Source organism: Canis aureus, chromosome 23 (assembly GCF_053574225.1).
Source record: "Canis aureus isolate CA01 chromosome 23, VMU_Caureus_v.1.0, whole genome shotgun sequence".
NCBI lineage: Eukaryota > Metazoa > Chordata > Mammalia > Carnivora > Canidae > Canis > Canis aureus.
Genome location: NC_135633.1, coordinates 34,789,360 through 34,807,570, shown reverse-complemented (window position 1 = coordinate 34,807,570; position 18,211 = coordinate 34,789,360). Strand labels below are relative to the sequence as shown.

General features: G+C 35.3%; 1 long non-coding RNA gene across 1 annotated transcript in view; it reads left to right on the top strand.

Annotated features, from left to right (window-relative positions):
- The window catches only part of LOC144295482 (uncharacterized), a 35,337-nt gene extending 18,740 nt beyond the window's left edge, over positions 1-16,597 (top strand). Inside the window, exons 3-4 of the long non-coding RNA XR_013362624.1 lie at positions 10,781-10,954; positions 16,505-16,597. This is a non-coding gene — a long non-coding RNA (uncharacterized LOC144295482). The remainder of the gene's footprint in view (positions 1-10,780; positions 10,955-16,504) is intronic.
- Positions 16,598-18,211: the final 1,614 nt, after the last annotated feature.

The window sequence follows — 18,211 nt, the reverse complement described above, 5'->3', positions numbered from 1 at the left end:
TTGCTCTTGAGGTAGCTCTGTATTGCTATAAACTTCCCTCTTAGAACTGCTTTTGTTACATTCCAGAAATTTTGGACTGTTGTGTTGTCATTTTTATTTGTTTCCATGTACTTTTTATTTCTTCTTTTATTTCCTGGTTGACCCATTCATTATTTAGAAGCATGTTATTTAACCTCCATGTATTTGTGGTCTTTCCAGATTTTTTCTTGTGGTTGATTTACAGTTTCATAGTGTTGTAGTGAGAAAATATTCAGGGAAAGACTTTAATCTTCTTGAATTTGCTGAGAGTTGTTTTATGAACTAATATGTGATCTATTCTGGAGAATATTGTATATATGCACTTAAAAAGACTGTCTATTTTGTTGTTTTAGGATACAATGTTCTGCATATATCTGTTAAATCCATATGTTTCAGTGTATCATTCAAAACCATTATTTCATTGTTAATTTTCCATTTAAAGGACCTGACTGGGGATCCCTGGGTGGCGCAGCAGTTTAGCGCCTGCCTTTGACCCAGGGTGCAATCCTGGAGACCCGGGATCGAATCCCACATCGGGCTCCCGGTGCATGGAGCCTGCTTCTCCCTCTGCCTGTCTTTCTCTCTCTCTCTCTCTCTCTCTGTTACTATCATAAATAAATAAAAATAAAAAAAATAAAGGACCTGACTGACCATTGATGTAATCGGAGTGTTAAAATCTTCTACTATTATTGTATTATTATTGATTAGATACTTTATGTTATTAAATGTTTTTTGTATTTGAGTGCTACTAGGTTGGCTGCATCAATATTTACAATTGTGTATCTTCTTGTTGGATTGTCCCCTTTATTATTATACAGTGTCCTTCTTTGTCTCTTTTTATAGTTTTCATTTTAAAGCCTATTTTTTCTGGTGTATTACTACTCCAGCTTTCTTTTGACAATTATTTGCATCATAGATGTTTTTCCATCCCATTACTTTAAATCTGCAGGTGTATTTAGGTCTAAAATAAGTTTCTTGTAGGCATCTTATAGATGCTTTTTTATCCATTCTCTCACTCTATGTCTTTTGATTGGAGAATGTAGATCATTTACATTCAAAGTAATTATTGATAGATATGTATTTATTGTCATTTATTATTTTGTGGTCTTTCTGAAGATTTTTTTCTGATCCTTGTTTTTCTTTCATGATTTGCTGATTTTCTTTAGTATTATATTTGGATTTCCTTCTCTTTATTTTTTGCCTATTTATTAGTTGTTTGTGATATATAGTTACCATTAGGTTTGTATATAACCTCTTCTGCTTATAGCAGCCTCCATTAAGTTGATGTTTGCTTAAGTTGAACCCATTTGTTACCCCTATTCTCCCCACATTTTTTTAGGCATATACCATTATATTTTATGTTCTTTGTGTGTTTCTTTCTTGACTGATTTTCTTTTACATTCATTTGTAAAATGAATATTCATTTTCACTGCTTTCCTGTTTCCTACTTTTATGTTGTTACTTTTAGGTTTTCCTTTTCTTTTTTTTTTAATTTTTATTTATTTACGATAATCTCACACACACACACACACACACACACACACACACACAGAGGCAGAGACATAGGCAGAGGGAGAAGCAGGCTCCATGTACCAGGAGCCTGACGTGGGATTCGATCCCGGGTCTCCAGGATCGCGCCCTAAGCCAAAGGCAGGCGCCAAACCACTGCACCACCCAGGGATTCCCCTAGGTTTTCCTTTTCACTTAAAGTGTCCCCTTTAATGTTTCTTGCAGGCCTGGTTTAGGGTCCTGGACTTCTTTAGTTTTTGTTTGGGAAGCTATCTCTCCTTTTATTCTGAATGATATTCTTGATGGATAGAGTATTCTTGGATGCAGATTTCTCCCATTTATCACTCTGAATATATTATACCATTCCTTTCTGGCTTGGAAGGTTTCTTGTGAGAAATCTCTTGCCAGTCTTATGGGTTTTCCCAGTAAGTTACTGCCTTTTTTCTTGCTGCTTTTAAAACATTTTACTTTATCACAGTATTTTGCCAATTTAATTACAATATGTTTTGTTATGGCTCTGCTTTTGTTAATTTTGTTTGGGAGTTCTCTGTGCCTCTCGGAAATAGATATTTGCTTCTTTACCCAGATTAGGGAAGTTTGCAGCTATTATGTCTTCAAAGAAATTCTCTGACTTTTTTTCTCTCTCTCTTCTTCTTCTTCTGGGACTTTTATAATACAAGTGTTATTATGGACTCAGTGATTTCTCTAAGTGTGTTCTCATTTTGCACAATTCTTTTTTTTTTCTCTTTCGTTCAGTTTGACTACTTTATATTACTCTATCTTCTAGATAATTAACTTGTTCTTCTGCTCCTTCCAGCCTATTATTCCTTCCATCAAGCATGTTTCTCATTTTGTTTATTATGCCCTTTAACACATTGCCTTGCAATGTTATTCCTTATCTCTGTCTTAAGGATCTTCCTAATGTATTCCACTCTTTTCTCAAGTTCACTGAGTATCTTTATGCTCATTAACTTAAATTCTCTATCAGGGATGTTATTTATAACTGGTTTGCTTAGATTTATGGCTGTGGCCTTGTCCTGTTTTGTTTTGTTTTGTTTCATTTGGCATAAATTTCTCCATCTTTTCATTTTGTCTAAATGTCTCTGCCTGTTTCTTTGTGCTAGGAAAGTCAGCTATGTCTGTTGTTCTTGAGTATAATATCTTTATAGAGAAGAGGTTTTGTAGTGCCCTCTAGTGTACCTTACTCCCCAGGGCCTGATGCTTTTGGAAGTGTCTCCAGTGTGTGGTGTGTATTCTCTGCTGTTTTGTCCTGGCTGCTTTATCCTTCAGACCAGTCATCTGCATAGGCTCTATAGAGCCTGTCCAGGATGGTATTTTGCCCCTGGCCTGAATATGGAGTGTTTTAACTAGATGTGCTCTGACCTTTTTGTGAAATGAGACTTTTTGTCACCACCCCTGGTACCAAAGCTCTGAAAAACTCCTGTGTCAGGAGACATGGTGTGAATAGGTTTTAGGGCTAGTCATCTGGGGGAGTGGGCCCCCTGTGATGGAACTGAGGCAAATGTGAATGGGATGGACAGTTCCAGTGGAGCATGGGGCCCTGAGGTTTGGTATAAGCAAGTTATATAGCAAGTGTTGCTGTGTTGCTTCTTGCAGATGGCCTTCTGCTTAGACTGGGGAAAGGGTGCCTGCTAGTTCTTTTGTTCCCAGAGAAACAACTCACTGCTGTCTCTCTGGGATGTCCTCTGAGATGAACAAATAATTTCTCCACTATGTGCTACAGGTACTCTTCAGAGTGCTGTTTTCATGTTGTATATTCTGGGACTATTTGCCCTGCTCTTTCTCCAAGATTGGTGAAATGCTTTCTGAACTCCCACAGAGTCAGCCATGCTGACCTTTAAAACTCCATTCTTTAAACATTGCTATTTGTAAGAACTCACAAAATTTGGCCCTCTCATTTTCCATACCAGTTGCTATGGGGATTAATTTTCCCTTTGCGCTCCTCTGTATACTAGTTTGTCTCTTGCCCTTCTTTGCAACCATAGCTCCCTCCCCACCACAGTGGCCAAGATCCATTTCTCTTCCAAACCACTTCCTGTCCTCCTCAATATGGCCTCTCCTCTACCTTTAGTTACAGAATTTGTTCTGCCACACTTCAGGTCAATTCCTGGGATATTTAGGATGGTTTGGTAGTTATCTAGTGGTATTTGTGGGACAAGGACAGCCTAGGGTTCTCCTACTCTGCCACCATCTTCCCTCTCTCTCCCCCTGATTTTATTTCTCTACTCACTTAATTAGATATTATATAAAGAGCATGGATTTTGGAATCAGAAATACTAGGATGAAAGTCCCATAATTATATTACATGTTTTATTACATAAATGCTTGGAATATTTTTTTCTTGTCTGAGTAGCAGTTTCCTTATCTGTTAGGTGGAAAAATAGTGTTTCTTGAATAGACTAGCAAGTAGATTACTTTACCTGAATGATTGTGTCCTCTCCTGAATAGAATGAGTTTATAGATTACTTGGTACCATATTGTTCTACTCTTAATTCCCAGTTGTTTATGTATTTCTTTTTCAAATTAAAACAACAATCTTGGAAAACCTCACAATTGGAAAGACTTTTAAATGTCATTGCAATTCAAAATCACTTTGGTGTATAAGTATTAACCTATCCTCTCTATTCGGTGTCCATCAGCCACCATTTAAACACTCTCATCATCAGGAAACTCATTACTTAAAATTTGGAAGATTTTTTCTTCTTCTTTTTTAAAAAAGATTTTATTTATATATTTCAGAGAGTGAGTGAATGAAAGAGCCAGGGGTCAGGGAGAGGAGTAGAGGGAGAGGAAAAGCAGGCTACCTGCTGAACATGGAACCTGACTCAATCCCAGGACTCCAGGATCATGACCTGAGCTGAAGGCAGACAGTCTACTGAACTGCCTGGATGCTCCTGGAAAGTTTTTTCATATTGAGTCAAAATCTGCCTCCTGCTTATAAATTTTCCTTATTTTTATTTATATTGTATTGATTAGTTTGTTTGTTTATTTATTTATTTATGAGAGAGGGAGGGAGGGAAAGCACAAGCAGGGGGAGTGGTAGGCAGAGGGAGAGGGAGAGGGAGAAGAGGGCTCCCTGTGGAGCAGGGAGCTACATGAGCGGCTGGATCCCAGGACTCCAAGATCATAAGCAGAACAGAAAGCTCATGCTTAAAGGACTGAGCCACCCAGGCACCCCTGATTACTTTATTTTAACAACTTCTTTCCACCTAGTTTTCTACTTCTTTTTGTTCATTACCTGTGTATTATGCAAACTTAGATTGGAAATAGAGTCCCTCCAGAAATCATTGTAGATTGGTGAATTCGCTATTTGTATTTTTTACCTTCATAAGTATATGAACCATTTTCAGGGGAATGGGGAAAAAATCACCAAAAACTATGTTTTAAACATTCAATATACAAAGCCATTTGCTATATCCAGAAGAGACAGGATTGATGGACAGGACATGGGGAATTACTGTTTCATAAATGAAAAACAAAAGAGTGGACTTTCAATGAATAAATCACCTTTCCTACAAATTCCTGATAGTATCTAAGAAGTTTGTTTTGCCACAACTATGAGAGCTGAGGGATTTGTTAGGTGGTCATTGAAGTTGTCAGTCAAAATCTAATACAAATGGATGACCTTATGGAGAAGGAAAAGAAAGAGGATATATTAATAGAATCTTAAAACTCTAGAATATTATATCAAGTGGCAATTATTTCTAAGTTTAATTAATACATACATAAGCTTTAAAAACAAATCTTATTCTCTGGTTTTGAATACTTTCTCTGGCAGAGAGCTCATTCTCATATATATAGCAGATTTGCTGATGAATAACAGTTTTACTTCTATTTAATTGTCATGTGGCTTTCTCTACTTTCTGTTTTTAGGTCTCTTTATAAGTCATTCATCCATTCATTCATTCTTATGAACATGTTATTTTCTCTGAAAAAGGTATTTGTTGAGTGCCTATTTTATGCAAAGCCCTACCCTAGCTCTAAGGATGTAATAATAAACAAAATAGTACTGGTTGATGTGGTGATAGGATTTTGAATATAGTATGAAATCAGTAGTAACTGGAAAATAACATAAAATGCATAAATTAGTTTCAAACCATAATAAGAACTATTATGTAAAACTACAGAGGTTTTATAAGCTCATAGAAGAGGCCAAACTGACCAGTTCTGATGGTGGTAGTATTCATAGATGTGATGGTGGTGGACAAAACACCTCATGAGGAAGTGACATTTAAAATGAGATCTGAAGAATGAGTCATTGTTAACCAAGCAAGAGTTGAGAGCAGGAATAATTAAGAACCCTTCTGGGCAGGGAATTATCTGTGAGAAGAGCTTGAATTGGGCAAGACAAGAGCTGGATGTGGATAATCCTGCTCCCCCTAGGTAGAACACTGCTACTCTCTCTTAATCTTCTTAGTCTGTACATATTTATATCCTTCAGCTATTTCTGACATAACATGACTTACAGAAACTCTCTTTGCTCCTCTTCAGCTATGATCTCACTTGTATTTGTCTTCTTTACATGTGTTCCTAACAACATAGCAGCATGGCAGTCATGTGAATGTGTCAAGAGAAAGAGCAGTGCCTCTGGGTTTCAAACTGTGGATGGAGGAAGTTATAACTGAAGTCCTACCAAAAACATTGTTAGCCAATATTTATTGGAGTGACCCCAGGAACTCTACTGGGATGGCAAGGCAGATACAATACTCTAAATTTCTCTACCTACCCTTTTCATATCAGTAATACTTCAAAAGGCGAAAAAGAAGTAAAGCTGGTGGATTTGGAATCAGTCTTCAAAAGACTTTGGTCAACATAACTAGCATTTTGATGTAGGGCAAAAGAGAACAAAAGAGCTCTTTTATCTATTTCTACAAGCTCCACATTATAACAATATCTTTTTTGTATTTCATCTTTTTTTCTCTCAACCTGAAGTTCCTTGGGACCTGTTTCTCTTCATAAATAGTTCTCATTCTGGACTGGAAAATGTCACCATTGGCAAAGGATTGCTCTAGGTGGACAAAGTGCCAAGTGGCTCCTGAAGAGCCCCAGAGGCTTCAGCCTAAAGGATAAAAGGCAATATATGAAAGGGAGAAGGTTGATTCTGTAAATAAATTTGACTGGCATTAAGTATTTAACGTGGTGGCTGGCTCCATGAGGGCAGTACATTAAATGCATAATGGCATAGCATCCATTTGGGCTTTACTGTAAATCTGACAAGCCCCAACCAGGCTGCATGGCATTAAATTCTAAGTGGCAAGTTCTGATAGAGCTGTCAGCTTGAGAAGGTTTACTTTAAAGCAAACAGAAGAGGCTGCAGTTTCTTTTATTAATAAAGTCATGCTCAGTTGGAGAAAAGAGGGAAGGCAGTGTGATATTGTCACAAGCATAGGGCTTTGGAATCAGCCTGGGGTTTGGATTAGTTGCCCTGTTACTTATTGCTGTGTAATCCTTGAGCAAATCACTTCACCTCTCTGAGTCTCCATTTCACTAATGAGTATAATGGCCATAATGTATATTTCAGGCTTGCCTTAGGTTTCTCCAGGAAACAAACTTGGGATAGAGATTTATGTTCAGGTAGTTTATTAGGGAGTAGTCTTGGGAAAAGTAGCTTCAGTGGAGTAAGGAAAGTACAATTTACAGAGAAGTTCTTCTCGTTGTTTAACCACTTATAGTAATAGCCATTTTACATTTATAGTTCAATACTTTTTTTAATCTGAAAAGAAGTTATTAAATGTATCTATAGCCTAGATTTCCTGAAATGGAACCTAAGATGAAGTTTTGAGTGCAAGTGGGTTATTGAGGAGTAGTTTCAGATATACTACCTGTAAAAGAGTAAGGGAAGCAGCAGTGGTCAGAGCAACAGACTGATCTTCAGTATAGTTGCAGCAGAGACTCAGCTAATCCCACCGAATGATGTGACACAAGGATGGCATTTCATGGGTGTCTCACATTGAAGCAGAGAATCTGGGTCTTTGTTCACCTTCATCAATAGATCACTGGATGTAGACAGCCTTTGAGGATGGAATTTTGGGTGAGGCAGCTCTGTTGGGACAAGCAAGTTTCAGGGAGGGACTCAGTTCCCAAAAACTATAAGCAGACAACATGCCTGGCAGTTGGGAGTTAATCTCAGTTCTGAATAATCTACCACTTGGATCCACTTGTTCCCTATAATAATAATATAAATAATAATAATAATAATAATTCACACTATAATAATAATTCATCTACAGAGAGCTTTTTCTAGGTTCTGTTTGTTCATTTGCTGGGGGTGTTCATACTCCTTACTAGAAGAAGATTGATGGGATGAAATCTCTTGCAGCATTTCCTGCTGCAGATGCTCTCCAGGCTACAAGTGATATTCATAATTTTCCTCCATTACTATCATTCTAGATTTTCCTGCCACTTAATTAGCATTTTTGCTAGTATCATCTCCAAGATTTTCATGCCTGAGGAATTTTGAGTTCCTATGTATCATGTCTTATTCAGATTATGGCTGCTTCATTTGCTGATAGGCTATCAAAATTGGGCAGAAGAATATCAAGAGGAACTCCACTTGATCACTTGGGCATCAAATGTATTATTTTTCCCCACACTGTTTAATAGCAACTTTACTTCCTTCTGATATCAGTATTAATTACCCTGGCTGGAATAGTAACTTCCCTTCTTTGACCTTTGGGGTTTTTTTTTAGCACAAGGAGTCCAAAATGACTCGGTGGTAGCTACACATAAACTTTAATAGGATGTATTCCCCTCTACAAAGAAACTACAATTGGAGGGACAATTAGTATATATTCATTAGTAGCTTATTGGAAATAGTAGTAAATATAACCAATTAGATTCTACCTTTGATCCAAGACTTATGTATTCCACATACTAGAAATATAATACCTGTATAATAAGTATTGATTTAGGGAATACTCTGCATCTGAAAGGATTGAATCCCATTATTTCAAAGCTATAAACCCAGATATGCCTTCAAAAGGCTATTATTATCTTTCTTTGTCACACTGGTAGCTTAGGGTATATGGCATATGATAGAATCAATGGATCCATTGGAAGTTAATTAGAGACCACTACCATGCTTTCTTTGATGTATCCCTTACTATGATGTGATATTACACAAAATTTTATTGTTGATGAGCCCTCAAATAGAAATGCTGGTTGAGACACTATAAGCAGGAAAGGCAAACTCATACTCCTAATATGGTTTGATTCCAGTTTCAGTGAATTTCGACCTACTCTAATTTGAAGGAGCCCAATATAGTCAATTTGTGACTAATTGGCTGGTGGGTCTCCTTGAGGAAGGTAGCGATACTGGTGACTCAATAATGATGTCAGTTGATAGAAGTTTGTATATTTAGTAAGGTCAGTTGCAAGATCAGCCTTGGTGACTGAGAGCCATATTCTTGGGTCAATGAATTTTCTTTTTCCTTGATATATGCCTACTGTAATCCTCACTCCATCAGTCCATAAAGACTAGCTGATGTCAACAGGCCATACTCATTCTACCAACTTGCATAAGGCATAAAGAAAGATCAGTGAATTTGACTTGGTGATAGATCAGTAGAAAAATATTTATTCTGAAGAATAAGAAAAAAATACTGAAAGAATTATTAGATTCAATACTAAGTAGTATATCAGACATATAAATTTGTGTAAGAAGAGACAAAGAATGGGGGCAGAAAATACTTGAAGAAATAATTATTTTTAAAAATTACTAAATAAGGTAAGAAAAATAACAAATCAAGAAGCTTAGGAAAGTATAAGCAGGATGAATTCAAATGAATCCCTCCTAGGTACGTCATAGTCATACTGCTAAAGCCAACAATAAAGAGAAATTCTTGAAAGCTGCTGTACAAAAATATTGTGTTACATATGGGAAACAATGATTGAAATGATACTGAATTCACCTCAGAAATGATGGGAACCAGAAGAAAATGGATGAATGTTTAAATGCTAAAAATTATGAGAATTGTTATTACTATTATTATTATTTTAAAGATTTAATTTATTTATTAATTAGATACACAAAGAGGCAAAGACATAGCCTCCCTGTGGGGAACCTGATAAGAGACTTGATCCTGGGACTCTGAGATCCTGGGATCACGCCCTGAGCCAAAGGCAGACACTCAACCACTGAGTTATCCAGTCACCCCTAAAATTATGAGAATTATAAACAATTTTCTATTCAGTGAAAATATCTTTCACATGAGAATGACATAAAAACATTTTCAGATAAAAACAAAAGACTATTGCTAGCAGATTTTCACTGCAAGAAATGCTAAAGAAAGTTTCAGGATGAAATGTAGGCACCATATGGACTCTCCTCTTTATTAGAAGTAACAAAGAACCGTAGGTAAGAAAAAGTAAAATACATTTTTTAATTATTTAAAAGCATATCCTATTTAAAGCAAAAATTGTGAGTTTAAAAAATATAAATATTATATATATGTATATAAAAATATGTGCATATGTATATACATGTGGGTACATGTATTTTACAGCAGCACATAGGTGGAATAAATGTAACTAAAAGTCTTACATTCTATCTGAAGCAGAGCTAAATTAAGTAGACTGTGATTAGTTAGTGATGCATGTAGCTAGAAAGCTAACAGAGAAATTGAAATGAAAAACTGAAAATATTATATTAACAAAAAAGAAAGCCAGAAATGAGGACTACATGAAACAGAACAAAAAGAAAACAAATAAATCATACTAATAATTATATTAAATGTAAACAAACTTAAATTGGGATGCCCATCATCAAATCTGGTATATTTTTGTAGTGTCCATGGCTTAAGAGTGGATTTTGAAATTTTAAATAGTCAAAAATACAAAAAGAATAATATTTTTTGGCAAAAGGAAAATTTAACAAAATTTAAATGTTAATTTTTCATTGTTTATAACTAAAGTTTTATTGGAACACAGCTATACCCATTGTCTAGGACCACTTTGATGTTAAAATGGCAGAATTGAGTAATTATGAGAGAGAAATTGTATGGTATATAAAACATAAAATAGACAGGATACCTGGGTGGCTCAGTGGTTGAGCGTCTGCCTTTGGCTCAGGTCATGATCCCGGGGTCCTGGGATCAAGTCTCACATCGGGCTCCTGGCAGGGAGCTTGCTTTTCCCTCTGCCTGTGTCTCTGCCTCTCTCTCTCTCTCTCTCTGTCTCTCATGAACAAACAAACAAACAAATAAATAAATAACACAAAATATTTACTATTTAGCTGTTTGTAGAAAAGATTTGCTGATCCCTGGACCAAACAGTCAAATTAAAGAGGAGAGATTAACAGATTGGATTAAAAGAAAAACCCAACCATGTGCTATCTACCTTTGATAAAGAGAAATGGACTGAGATGAAAAGAATGGATGAAGAAATATCATACAAAAAGTAACCACAGGTAAGCTGCAGTAGCTGTATTCAAGTCAAACACAATAGACTTCAAGATAAGGAGTACTTAGATAGTAACAGTAATAATAACAACAACAATAATAATAAATATTATTTTTAGTGGAAATGCTGGGAAGATGAGTACATTTATTCATTCATTCATTCATTCATTCATTCAACAGAGAAAGAGGGAGCACAAGCAAGGGGAGTGGCAGGCAGAGGGAGAAGGAGAGGCAGGCTCCCCTCTGACAGGAAGCCAGATGTGGGGATTGATCCCTGGACTCTGGTCATGACCTGAGCCAAAGGCAGACACTTAACTGACTGAGCCACGCAGGTGTCCAATAAGGAGTACTTTTAAAAAGTGATATTCTGTAATAATAAGTTGGGTAGTCAATCAGAAATACCTAGCATAATAAATGTATATGCACCTAATAGTTTTTAAATACTAGAAGCAAAAATTTATATAATTTAAAGGGAGAAATAGACAAAAGTACACTAACAGTTGCTCTACTAGTAATTGAACATATATACTTGATAGAGCAACTATCAGATATACACTGATGATACAGAAAATCTAAGTAATCCTATCAAAAACTTAACCTAATTGACATTTATAGATGACTACATTTAAGGAAAGCAAACATATGTTCTTTTCAACTTTGCACAAAACCTTCACAAAAATAGACCATATAAAAGATTGTAAAATAAGTTTTAATGAATGCAAAGTTATTGAAAGCATATAAATGTTTCCTGAATACAAATGAATTAAGGTAGAAATCAGTAACAATTTGATACATTAAAACAGTGATACATTGGGGATCCCTGGGTGGCTCAGCGGTTTGGTTCCTGCCTTAGGCCCAGGGTATGATCCTGGAGTCCTGGGATTGGGTCCCGCATCGGGCTCCTTGCATGGAGCCTGCTTCTTCCTCTGCCTGTGTCTCTGCCTCTCTCTCTCTCTCTGTGCCTCTCATGAATGAGTAAATAAAATCTTTAGAAAAACAGTGATACATAAAACATCTAAATGTTTAAGATTAACAACATACTCATAAATAACATGGACTAAATTTAAAAATCACAAAGGAAATTAAAAGATATTTTGATTCAAATGATTAGAGAAATGTAAAAATTATGGAGCATAGCCTAATTTGTGCTAAAAGGAAAATTTATAGCTTTAAATGTTTATATTAGAAATAAGAGGGACACTTGGGTGGCTCAGTGGTTGAGCATCTGCCTTGGGCTCAGGTCGTGATCATAGGATCAAGTCCCACAGGATCTAGGATCCTCTCAGGGAGCCTGCTTCTCCCTCTGCCTATGTCTCTGCTTTTCTCTCTGTTTCTCTCATAAATAAATAAAATCTTTAAAAAAATAGAAATAAGTCCTTAAACAAGCAATGATATAATTTTCCTCCTAAGAAAATAGGAAAATATTAGCTCAAAGTAAATAAAGAGAAATAAATAGAATAAAAATGAGAACAGAAATCAATTAAATAGAGAGACAAAGAAAAGTTATAAATTTAGTTCTTTGAAAAAATTAAAAATCAATAAAAAATCCTCACAAAGTGACCAGAAATGAAAGAGAAACATCATAAATTGGCAATATCAGTTACGAGGGAAAGAGTTACATGAGGGATTCTACCAATTTTAAAAGATAAAAACTTAGACAACTTTAATGAAATATTTACATTTCTTGAAAAATACAGTTCGTTAGAATTTATATAGGTAAAATACAAAATATGAATTAAAGAAATTACTTATCAAAAACCCATAACATAAAGAGGATTCCAGCTGCATAGGTCTTCTCCGGATGAATCTATACAACAAATAAAGAAAAAAATACCAAAATTACATGTATTCTTTCAGAAATAAAGTAGAAAGGAAAACTTCTCAACTTATTTTATAATGCCAAGATGATGCTGATACTAAAACTGGAAAATACATTAAAATAAAAGATATTGGGGATCCCTGGGTGGCTCAGCAGTTTAGTGCCTGCCTTTGGCCTGGGGTGTGATGCTGGAGTCTCTGGATCAAATCCCACACCAGGCTCCCTACGTGGAGCCTGCTTCTCCCTCCGCCTGTGTCTCTGCCTCTCTTTCTCTCTCTCTCCCTCTGTGTGTGTGTGTGTCTCATGAATGAATAAATAAATCTTAAAAAAAAAAGATATTGTATATGGATGAATGTGAGAAAAGAATCCCTCAAAATCCTAGAGAGGAACACAGGGTAGCAAGCTCTTCAACCTCAGCCACAGCAACTTCTTGCTAGATACATCTCCAAAGGCAAGGAAACAAAAGAAAAATAAACCATTGGGACTTCATCAATTAAAAAATTTTCTGCACAGCAAAGGAAACAGTCAATAAAACTGAAAGGCAACCTATGGATAGGCAGAAGATATTTGCACATGATCCTCCAGATAAAGAGCTAGTATCCAAGATCTATAAAGAACTAATCAAACTCAACACCCAGAAAAGAAAATCCAGTCAAGAAATGGGCAGAAGACATGAACAGACATTTCTCCAAAGAAGACATACAAATGGTCAATAGACATGTGAAAAAATGCTCTGCAACACTTGGCATCATGGAACTACAAATCAAAACCACAATGAGATATCACCTCACACCAGTCAGATGGGAAGCAACAAATGTTGGCAAGGAGGTGGAGAAAGGGGAACCCTCTTACAATATTGGTGGGAATGCAACTGGTACAGTCACTCTGGAAAAGAGCATGGAGTTTCTTCCAGAAGTGAAAAATAGAACTACCCTATGACCCAGCAATTGCACTACTAAGTATTTACCCCAAAGATACAAATATAATGACTCAAAGGGGCACCTGTGCCCCAATGTTTGTAGCAGCAATGTTCACAATAGCCAAACTGTGTAAAGACCCAAGATATTCATCAGAAGGTGAATGGATAAATATGTGGTGTGTATCATACACGCCCCCCCCCCCCCACACACACACACAGAGTAGAATATTGCTCAGCCATCAGAAAGGATGAAATCTTACCATTTACATTGATGTGGATGGAACTGGAGGGTATTAACTGAACAAAAACAAATCAATCAAAGAAAGAAAGACAATTATCCTATGGTTTCACTCATATGTGGAATATAAGAAACAGCATAGAAGATCATAGAGAAAGGGAGGGAAAACTGAATGGTAAGTCATCAGAGAGGGAGAAAAACCATCAGAAACTCTTAACTATAGGAAATAAACTGAGGGTTGCTGAAGGGGTGGTGGGTGGGTGGGTGGATGGAGTCCTTGAGTGATGGGCATGTGATTTAAGCACTGGGTGTTATATGCAACTGATAAATTATTAAACACTACATATGAAACTAATGATGTGCTATATATTGGCTAATTGAATGTAAATAAAAAGATTGAAATGCATCAAAAAATAAAAAATAATACCTCTTGTGAATATAGATGCAAAAAGTAGAATATTAATAATTTTCATCAAATGACCTCTAATGACCAAGGGAAATTTATCTTGGGGACACAAATGTGATTTTTTCATTTGGAAATAAATCAGCATAACATACTGCATTAACCAAAAAAGGGAGAAAAATATGATTTTCTCAATAGTTGCAGTAAGGTTATTTAACACAATTCAGTGTCCATTAGATGAAAACTCTACATAATCAAGGAACGCCAGAAAACTTTCTCAATCTAGTAAGAAGTATCTACAAGCAAAACAAAACAAAGGCTATTTATTATACTCAGTGAAATATTGAACACTTTCTCCCAGAGATCTTTTCAAGACAAGAATGCCTGCTTTTACCATTCCTCTTCAACATTGTATTATGCTAGAAGGCCTAACCATTACAACAAAGCAAGATAAAAAGTCATAAATGTTGAAAAGGAAAACTCTCTATTTAAAAGTGACATAATGTTTTATGTAGAAAATCCCAAAGGAATACAAAAACAACCTACAAGTACTAAAATTTAAATTAAACAAGTTTTCAAAATACAAGGTTGATATTAAAAAATATTTCTTAAAAATATTTCTTTCTGTATACTTATAACAACAAATTGGCAAATATACATTTAAAAACCCATTTAACATAGCACTGACAATTTAAAAAATTGACTGACATTTACGTTGTTAATTGATTTTAAATAAAAGATTCAAACTATTGGGAAAAAATATCCACAGGTCGTGTAGAAACAACTGAAAAGCCATATGGGAAAAGAAAATCCTAGCTTACATGAATTTAAAAAATTATTCAAGACTAAAACATAGAAGCTAAAACAATGAAATTTCCAGAAGAAAATACATGTACATATCTTTGGGACCTAAGATTAAAGAAATAATAACCATTAAAATGATGAATTATATTTTATCAAACATAAAAGCTTCTGCTTATTTAATTTAGTATTAGGGAAATGAATAGAAAAGCCACAGATAGGATAACTGCAAAACATATATCTCACAGAATACTTTGCAATTATGTGACAAACTCCTATAACTCAATATTAAAAACAATTCAATTATTTTTTTCTCCTTTTCCCTTCTTTTTTAGAGGGAGGGATACAGAGAGAGTTTTGTAGGGAGAGGCAGAGGCAGTGGGAGAAGGAGAGAATCTCCAGCAGGATCCCCAAGCAGGGAGCCTGACATGGTGCTTGATCTCACAATCCTGAGATCATGACCTAAGCCAAAATCAAGATTTGGATGCCCACTTAACTGAGCCACTCAGGCACCCCAATCAATTCAATTATTAAAAATGGACTAAAGACTTCACATTTCACATAAGATGATCTACAAAAACACCAATAATCTAATTTAATAAAAGCTACTATCTTTAGTCATACAGGAAATACAAATTAAAACCACAAAGAAATACCTCAATATACTCACTAAAATGGCTAAAGTTAAAAAGACTTGTGATATAAATGTTAGTGAAGAGCAATGAAAACTTTCCTTTCTGTTATAGGCATATAAAATTATAAAATCACTTGAGATAAATGGCAGTCTAAAAAAAATAAATTTAAACACATGCTTATTCTTTGACCTAGCAATTCTGTTTCTAGGTGTTAACCAAGAGAAAGAAAAAAAGGAAAACTTAGCTCCAAAAGATTTTTACAAGAATATTCATAGCAACTTTATTAATAATACCCCAACCTGGAAACATGACTATCAAAAGGAAAACTGAAAAAAAAAAAAAGTAGTATATTCACATCATGGAATAGTACATAGAAATTAAAAAGGAAGAAAAACACAAATAAAATCTCATAGGTGTTATGCTGAAGAAATCATATCACACATGAATGAGGATATACTCTATGCTTTCATTTACAAAGAACAAGAAGGAATAAGATAAAATGGAAAATAAATGTACAGAGTTGTGTCAGCAGTAGTAATGAACTCTTTTCCTTGCTTTATCACTTGTATTTGTATGAAATAGATGAAAAGAAGGCTGTACAAGGCAAAGTACTGGTAGTGTCCTGAAGCAATAGTGAGTTAGAACTTGTCTTACTTGATGTCTGTATGTTATTTCCTTTTATAGTAGTGTTTTTGGTTAATATTACAGAAATATTAATAAATTCTCACTTGTTTCAATTACAGGTGATTGGAATGACTTTGATAACATAGAGCCATGTGGATTCTAGGAGTAGTCAGATACTAAGAATTAGACTGAATAAAGAAATCTGAATGTGCAAATGTACTCATTAAATTTGATTACTTTCACTAAGTCACATTGCCTTCTAGGTAGGATAGATGTCTTTGATTATATCTTCCTCATTGTTGATATCATACTATGATAAATTAATTGAATTAAATTATGTGTTTTAAGCGGATGAAAAACTCTTTTACTTGGCAGAATATTAGTGTATATTAGGACTAGGTGAGGGAGAAAACAACTATGTGCCTTGTTCTCCAGTGTCTTCTCAAATTACTGTGTCCCATATAATTCCCACAACCACCTTGTGAAATGGAAAATTTCCCATATACTTTAACTTACACAGAAGAGCCTTTGAACTTTTTATAATAGCCTCAAGAATGTTTTATTTAAACTCACTTCCATCCATATCAAAAATCTTATTCCTCCTTCTCACCACTGCACTTACTCCATATTTTATTTTGTTCAGGCACTGTATGATATTTTTCTTTTCCTTACCATGGCATAGGTGCAGTGCTTAGCTGACCATATTTGTAAAAAGGCCTAATCTCATAAATTGGTTGAGTACTCATGAAGTACAAGATACAGATAGATGATGTTATTTTCCTTGGTTATTCTTCTTGGGTTTAAGAACATATTTTTACTTTGATGAACATGATCTCTCCTCTCTCTCTCTCTCTCTCTCTCTCTCTCTCGGCTCCAGTCTATTAATTGAACAACTCTTTTTTGAGTACCTATTCTGTGAGAGGCATTTTTTAAGTTCCCATTCTGTGGGATTTTAGTGATGAAGAAAAGACAAGACTCATGCTCTCACGTAGCTTGCATTCTATTGAGAGGATGCAGAAAATAAGTAAATAAACAAATGAACAAGATTTTAACTTCTGGAAAGTTTTAGGGAAAAAAATTGTAGGTGGCAAAAAAATAAAGTTGGAAATGGGGGAAGCTTCCTTAAAGCGGATGAATAAGCCTTTTTGAGGAGGTGAAACTTGAATTGAGGACTGAATAGTAAGTGTGACTGTTGGTGCAGAGATCTGGAGGAAAAAATTTCAGACTCTGGGAACAGCACACCCAAAAATCTCATATTATAAGTGAACGTTTGAAGAATCCTTTGAAGGGCAGTGTGGTTGGAATTCATTGAAATGGGAAAAATTGGTAAAAGACGAGTCTGGGAATATAAGAAATATACAGATCATTGATTGGAATTATTGGAGTGTTTTAAGTGTGTGGGTAACATTATCTGATTCACTATTGAAAAGCATGAGTATAGATAACAGGAGATTATTGACATAGCTCAAGTAGAAATTAATGATGGCTCTAGCTAATATAGCAATCCAAAATAGGGAGAGTCTAACACACTTTAGGAGGCCAGTGCCTTATCCATTAGGTGGAGCTGACAAGTCTAACACATTGAAAGACAATGCTGACAAACAGTTGATGATGATTGGAACAAAGGCGAGTATATTTTCTAAATCATGGACCAGAATCATTTTATATGGTTTCTTTTAGTGATTCAAGGACCAGTCTGTATTTGACGTTTCCAGTTTGTGTTTGTATTCTAGGAGTGAAAGTGACACAGCCCCTAACCTAAAGTTGCTGGACTTCACCTTAGGCTTACTTAATCTCATGCAGGAGCCTGGGAATCTGAATTTTAG